General features: G+C 37.5%; 1 pseudogene; it reads right to left on the bottom strand.

Annotated features, from left to right (window-relative positions):
• Positions 1-5,406: 5,406 nt before the first annotated feature.
• LOC140609120 (U4 spliceosomal RNA) lies at positions 5,407-5,471 on the bottom strand (annotated as a pseudogene).
• Between the last annotated feature and the right edge of the window lie 2,926 nt (positions 5,472-8,397).

The following is an 8,397-nucleotide window of genomic DNA, read 5'->3' as shown; positions in this document are numbered from 1 at the left end:
CCATGGAGTTTGAATCAATCTAGTGTAAGTCCCCTGTTTTGTAGCCAAAACTATCCATCCCCACTATATAAACATCAAATCACATATATCTTCTTTAATTTTATTTCCTTGACAATTTGGTTCTCTTCAACAGTTCCTTGTTCTGTAGAATTTGCTTATAAAATTCCTTGTTGGGATCCCTGGGTGGTGCAGTGGTTTGGTGCCTGCCTTTGGCCTGGGGCGCAATCCTGGAGACCCGGGATCGAATCCCACGTCGGGCTCCCTGCATGGAGCCTGCTTCTCCCTCTGCCTGTGTCTCTGCCTCTCTGTCTCTCTCTGTGTGACTATCATGAATAAATAAATAAAATCTTTTAAAAAAATTAAATAAATAAATAAATAAATAAAAAATAAAATTCCTTGTAGTTGTGTGGCTCACTTGGTTAAGCATCTGCCTTTGGCCCAGGTCATGATCCTGGGATCCTAGCATTGAGCTCCACATTGGACTTCCTGCTCAGCAGGGAATCTACTTCTCCCTCATCTTCTGCCCCTCCCCTGCCTCACGCTCACACTACCTCATAAATAAATAAATAAATAAAATAAAATTCCTAGTAGTCATGGTTCCAATTGTATCAGAACATAGCTTCTACAGTGATCACATTGAACATATTTCATTCCTTTGTTCATTGAACATTCATTAATGAGAAAATATGCTTGACATTAGCATACAGACCAGTATACCAACTACAAACTGACAAAAAGTTAACAACTCTGAAAATTGCTCTTCAAATTCGATTTGTCAAAACACATAATGCTACACATAATGCTACCTTTCAAACATAACTTGCTTCTTCATTTTTTAAAAATTAAGTTGAATTGCTTAACCAACCACTTTTTAGAATGTTGCCCACTAACAGAGAAAAGGATTTTCATCAATTTTTAATCCCTTCTTCAGCACTCTACATGATTCCACCTGTTCCCTAAATCCTGGAAGGGTACTTAGTAACATCAAGGTAAAAGAATCAAATTCTTCAAAAGATATCCATGGCAAGAGCTGTAATGATTATTCACCTCAAGTTAAGAATTTCTTTTCCTATTTATAAATAATGTTGTCTGTTTTAAGAAAAGCCTTGACACTTCAAGGAGTAAAAATGTTGTCACTTCTTCCTTTAACACATTCAGCAATTCTTTTAAGTGAGGGAGTACTTCAATAACACTGTTCTTTAATTTGCATAATTCTGTTGCTAACAAGATTTTTTAAAAATTTGAACACATAGTAAGTAGGTTTCTTTTAGCAAATTATTCTAAAAGTTGATCTAACTTTTGAGGTCATTTCTTCAGAATTAAAGTATGATTTGAGTGTTTCAAATAAACAGAATTCTCTCAGTTGCATTTGCTAAAGAGCAATGGTTTTGAAAGTGAGAGAAATGAAAAATACTGACCACCAACTGTTTCACAGATGTTTTACCAAACTTTAAAGGAACAGCTTCTTATACTAGTTTGTTCCATAAAACTTGCTACCCAGCTCAATTCATGAGGCTATTATAGCATTGATTTTAAACTAAAGAGAATGAAAGAAAAAATTCACTTGTAAACATAAATACACTATACAAATAAAACATTAGCTAAGAAAATCCACCCATATGTTTTGAAAATCATGTTCAATTATTAGAGTATATCCCAGGAATTCAATAACAGTTCAATGTGAGCAAATTTATCAATATACTGTACCACAATAAGGGATTACAGGAGACAATTATATAATGCCTTCAGTAGACACAGAAAAACATATTTTTGAAGGCATAAGTGTAAATTTATTATTTCAAAATGTTTTAGCAAACAGGGAACTTCCTTAAGTGGGTAGCAGCTATATATCAAATGTGTGATAAATACTCAATAGGGAAACTTTAATGATTAACTTATAAGATTGGCCATGAAATAAGAATATACATTTTAGAAAAAAATTTTCTTTTTAAAATAACCATCTGAACATTTGGTTGAAAGTTCATTATAATTATAAATTAATTTAGGGTGAGAAGTCATCTTTATAATATTAAGTCATCCCAACTAAAAGCATGAAAAATCTCTCCACTTATTCAGAAACAAAACAAGGAACAGAGCTAAGCTTTTCTTCCTATGGAATTACCAATATTGCCTTACCTTTCTCTGTGTTTCTTTACTCTATTTGCATTGCTTACCATTTCACTGCCTTACACTATTAACATTAAAAAAGAAGGGATCCTGATGTCCCTAACCTGGAACAGATTTGTTGATAAACAATGTAAAAAAGGCCTCCTGTCTTCTGTCTCTGCATTATAGATGTACTGATTCCAGAAAACAAAACAAAATACATTTTTATGTTTTACCTATCCTTGCTACCAACTATAGATTTTAACAAGTGTTGAGCTGGGTGCCTAGGTGGCTCAGTGGTTGAGTGTCTTCCTTTGGTTCAGGTTTTGTTTCTTTTTTTTCTTCCCAAGGGCACCACATGGGATTTTTTTTTTTTTCAAAATAAAAGAAAAATCTGGTATCATGAAACAGCTTTTGGCAATTAAAATTATAATAACCAAGATTTAAATTTCTGAGATTGTTAAAAAATAAAGTCAAGGAAATCTCTGCAAAAATATAATAAAACAATGAAAAGCTAGAGAATCAGAGATGATAAGAATATTTTTAGTAGATTGATCCAGAAAGATAAATATATAAGTAATAAGAAAACCAAAGATAGAGCATGGAAATGAAAATATGTATGTGTGTTAATGGTAAAAGAAAGTTACCAAGAACTGAAATACACATGTCTCTAAAATAAAAAGTAGGCCTAACCTACAAATTTCTCACAGGAAATAATAAGTCACATGACCATCAGCCCTCTCAACAACACTAGAACTTAATGGAGATTTGCCTTCAAAATAGTGATTCAGAAATAGTTTCAACTTAAAATTCTATATCCAGCCATCATATCCTACTTTAATTTTAACATCCAGAGTTTTGTTGGTTTTTTTTTTTTTCCACAAGTAAAAATCCTTACATTTGGGATGCATCTTGCAAAATGTAACTTTGATATTTTCTGGTAAAATTAAGAACAAACTTCAAAGAATCAAGAGTGAGAGTAATAAAGACATTTTCAGGTCTGTCAAGATTCAACTTAATTTCCAATATACTCTTTCTAGAGCTGCCATAACAAATCACCACAAACTGGTAACTTAATATAACTCATGGAGTCTACAAGTCCAAAACTTAAGGTGTCAGCAGGATTAGTTCCTTCTTGTGGTAGGGGAAGAATGTATTCAATGCCTCACTCCTAGATTTTGGTATTTGCAAACAATCCTTAGTGTTCTTGGGTTGTGATAGCACCACTTCAATCTTTGCCTCCATTGTCATGTGGCATTCTTCTGTGTGTGTTTGTCTTCTTTTCTTACAGAGACACCTGTCATATTGGATTAGGGTCCATGCTAATGACCTGATCTTAACTTGTCTACATCTGCAAAGATTCCATTTTCAAGTCAGGTCACATTTAAAGGTATCAGAGGTTCAACATATCTTTTTGGTGAACACAAGTCAACCCAAAACACTTTCTAAAGACATTATGGAAGATTTGCTCCAGCAAAACAAATGAATGAGTAAAAAACAAGGAAGACAAAAACAATCCAAGGAACCAGGGATCCTTGGGGATATAAGATCCCAGGATGACAACTAAAGGATGTGCAACTAAAGGATGACAACCCAGGATGATAGGTAGTTAGGAGAACTACAGAACAACCAATCTAATTTACAGGATGGAGAGCAAAATGGTGGAGAGCTCTGGAAGGAAGAAATGAAAACAGATAGACACTTAATATATTTAAGCATGTAGGGGGAAAAATCTTAGAGAGATATAAAACATATTAAGGATCACATACAAAAATATGCAAATTTTTTAAAGCAGAAATTAATTCTAGAAAAAATAAAATGTTACACAAAAACGGAAGGAAGCAATCATTTGGAAATTCTTGCTCTGCAGTGAACAATATTTACATGATTATAATAATGTAAGCACCAAATATTGATTTAATCAAGACATTCTTTGGAAGGATAGAGCGTAGAAAGTGAGTGACATTTTAAGAGGGTAAAATTCCCATCTACCTAACAGGAAATCAATAGATAATGTCAAAATGATAATAAATCAAGAAATATCATTACAAACATAATCTTAAAGAGTACATAGACCAATACAAAACAGAATAGCTGAAATAGCTAAAATGTTTACCTCTAGGGAATGAGATTGAGGTGGCAGGTGTCATTGGTGCAGGAGATTACTATTTTGGGTTATAAAACTTTTGATATGATTTAATTTTTTTTCAACTTTTATTTAAAGTGTTTTCAAAGCATTTTTAAAGGAAAGAACTAATAAGAAGGGAAACTGTCTGCTGTGTGTGAAACCTAGCTCAGCTCCCTTAAAGAATTCTTTCTTCTTCCATTGAGCCCCAATAAGATTTTGTACACTGCACCATTATAGCCCTTCTCATGTTTTATCACCATTTACAGCTACTTTATTAGCCCTGTGCTCTTCTCTGCTAGCCCCTTCCTACCTTCCTCCTCTTGCCCACCACCATTTTTGAGTTATGCCTCCAGCACCCTTAACTGTGAGATCTTGGAGTTTCTGGTTCGTGTCTCACTCAGTGCTTAGTTCAAAACATGGAACACAGTAGGTGCTCAATGAATGTTTACTGAAGACATATATTAGGCAAAATATTGAATGAGTATATGAATCTCTGTTTCTGAGAACCTCAGTAGAGCCTACAAATGCATTTTTCCATTCATTAAATATTAATATAGAAGAGACAGCAAAGTTTCCCGTAAGAACTGTTATCTGTTCTTTAGAAAATGTTTTAGTTATCCTATTACAATGTAAAAGGATAAAACTGTTTAATGTAAGTTGCTTGGGATTCCCACACACCCACTAATGTCAAGACGGTAAGATATCTCACAGGTGCAGGTTCTCAAATGCTTTATGGCTGAAAATATAGCACTGCTGTTTGTAATTGTGATTGTTACAAGACCTCCTTCAGGCACTGAGACCATCATACCAGAGAGGCATGTCCTGAGTATCCTCTTTAAAACTGTTACACAAGCCTCCTCATTGCGCTGCCAGAATTCCCTATCACCTTCCTCCTCTACTTTTCTCTATAGTCTTTACCAGCAACCAGGGAAGCTCACCCAAGCACTGGTGTCCACAGTCTTTATTGGAGCACCATGGTCAACACAAGAACCTTCTGGAGGGGGCACCTGGGTGGCTCAGTGGTTGAGTGTCTGCCTTTGGCTCAGGTCTCGATCCTGGGGTCCTGGGATCAAGTCTCCCATCGGGCTCCCCACGAGGAGCCTGCTTCTACCTCTGCCTATGTCTCTGCCCCTCTCTGCATCTTTCATGAATAAGTGAACTAAATCTTAAAAACAATGAGCAATTATTGCGTCTCAGATAAACCTCATTGGCTACGATACTGCCACTGCACAAAGCTGAAATCTTAAAAACAAAAACAAGAACCTTCTGGAGTATTGGACATAATCTGTATTTTGACATGGATAATGGCTACTCAAGTGTATATACCCTTGTCAAAAACCTTGAACTGTAGGGGTAGCCCCGATTTAAAATGTGTACATTCTACTAAGCACAAATTACACTTTACTAGTTCTATTAGTGTTAAAAAATTAAAGCACTATTAAAGTTAACATTCGTGCAATTTTCTTAATTATATACTGCAGTAAAACATGTTTTTGAAAGATGTACCTCTCAAGTTTCTGGCTACCAGTAGTTACTATGGACTGAATGTTTATGGCCCCAGGTAAATCATATGTTGAAATCCTAAACCCAGGGTGGCTATATGGGGCCTCTAGGGAAGTAATTAAGGTCAAATGAGCTCATAGGGTTGGGGCTCTGATCTGACAGGATTAGTGTCCCTATAAGGAGAGAATCCAAAGAGCTCCCTCTCTCTACAAAAGGAAGAGGTCATGTGAACACACCATACAATGACAGCAGCCTGCAAGTCAAGAGAAGAGGTCCCAGAATGTAACCTACTTTGCCAGCACCTTTATCTTGGACTTCCCAGCCTCTAGAACTATGAAAAATAAATTTCTGCTGTTAGAGCCCTCGGTCCACCATAGATAGGTCAGGCAGCCCAAGCAGAGTAATACAGAAGTGTAATTGGGAACATCCCCCAATATTGCATCCTGAAATCCATCACTGGTGGATCTGGGGCCACTCTTCCCACAAGTTACTCCCTACCAATCACCAAAAAGGGGAGGGACACTAAATAAAAATTAAAAAAAAAAGAAAAGAGATCCCTGGGTGGCGCAGTGGTTTAGCGCCTGCCTTTGGCCCAGGGCGCGATCCTGGAGACTTGGGATCAAATCCCACATCGGGCTCCCGGTGCATGGAGCCTGCTTCTCCCTCTGCCTATGTCTCTGCCTCTCTCTCTCTCTCTCTGTGACTATCATAAATAAATAAAAATAAAAAAAGGGGGGGGAGGGACACTAAGGCAGGTTTCTTTCTGGGAGAGGAAAGACTCCTCTGATGGGCCACTTTGGCTCTAGACTGCCCCTCAACCTTACTAATACTTTCTTAGAACTGTACCACAGTCTAAGAGTTTTCCTTCCTTCTCTCCCTGCAACCTCCTCCAGCTACTTCCCCATTTTCCCTTACTGACATTTTCCCTAATAAATCTCTGCATGTATAATACCACTATGGAATCTGCTTCTCAGGGGATCCAAACCAACGTAACTCCTTAGAAGAAGGAAAAGAGATCAAGTCAACGAGTTACGTGGCAGGGGAAAAAAATCAGCTATAAGTTAACAAGAAATGTTAGAACATTGGAGAAAAGATAAACTTCAACCACACATACAAGAAACTTGCCTGTCTATTCACTTAAAGTGGTGTGAGGTGTGAGATCCAAAGGAATTGAGCCTTTTTGAAACCACTGTTTATTTTTTAAACTTCAGTTTATTAAAATATGCTACCCAATCTCAAAGTACTTCGAGTTTTAGCTTCTCACCACAATATTACCCAGATCTGAACCAAGACCAAACTGATGGTCTTAGTCATTGTCCATTATCAAGTGCATGCTAATGAGGTTGCTGAAAAAAAATCAGGTCCCAGAGATCAGGAAGCAGGACATTCAGCTACCAAAGACCTTGAGGGACTGGCTGTATCTGGATAGCTCTGGAAACGTCTCACCTTATTTAATTACTTAAAGTAATTCGGTCCATCAGGCTACTTCAGGCAGGAACAGAGTGTGTAACAACAGCACTTAATCTCATCTCGCCTTGCCAACAACTCCTTACTGCAGATATAGTTCAAATGATAGGCTCTTCTGTCATTACCCATTTGCAGCAGTGTCTTTGCAATTACTACAGTGTGGTTTGGGATTGGTCAACATATCATTAACTTTCTTCTTGGAACTCTGGACTTTCTGTCTGAAGAGTCATCATGTTTTGCAGAATACTATGTGCTTCTTAAGCACTGGAACAGACTATGTGAACTGTGTGGGATCCTCTTAACCAAATGGTCATGTCTTCCAACTTAGAACTACAGCTTAATTCCTGGCTGTTGTTTTCATAAAAACAAAAGAAAGGGACTCAGGGAATCCATAGGTTTTGTTTCTCTAGAGAAAAAGGACAATCTAGTTTACTCACCAAAACAGATGTCTATTCTCTGACTCTACCACAAGAACGTCCTATATATTTCCTATTTATAACTCATTTTCCTTCAGCCTTAAACCTCCAACACCTCCTCTCTATATTCTCACTGACAGCTGAAGACCTTGCATCCTGCTCACTAGAGAACACTGGAGCCATCACCAGAGAACTTCCACATCCTCCAATCCTCACAGATTCATACATCTACCGGCATGGTGCACATATATATACATTCTGCCCTCCTGTTATTACATGGACTGTTCGTGCTCATAGTGAGAGCCAAGCCCTCTGCCCTCACCTTCTCAAGGCTGTAGCAGTTCTTTGTTCTCTCCTGCATCACCAGCTTTCCCACCACTGCAGGATAGTTCTTTTCAGCACACAGACATGCTATTGTCTTGCCAATTTTAAAAACAACAACAAAAATAGCAATGCCCACGAAAACCACAACAAAGCTTTTACCCCCCACCCCAACCCCAGATACAGCCCCGTATTTCGGCTTCCCTTCACTGCAACATGATGCCTCAAAAATACTATCTCCATTTGTTGCCTCGAATTTCTCTCCTTCCATTCTCATTCCAGTGAGACTTCCTCCCAGCCACCAACAAATGGCTCTTGTCAAGGTCAACAATGGCCATGTCATTGTTCAACCTAAGATTAATTCTCAATCAGCATCATTTTTGGCCCATAAGCAGAACTGGGCCCTGCTGAACACTCCCTCCTCCTTGCCATATGTTTTTCACTTGAGTTTCTGCT

This window comes from Canis lupus, chromosome 1, assembly GCF_048164855.1.
Source record: "Canis lupus baileyi chromosome 1, mCanLup2.hap1, whole genome shotgun sequence".
NCBI lineage: Eukaryota > Metazoa > Chordata > Mammalia > Carnivora > Canidae > Canis > Canis lupus.
The sequence above is the reverse complement of the archived record's forward strand: the minus strand, read 5'-3'. Positions and strand labels throughout refer to the sequence as shown.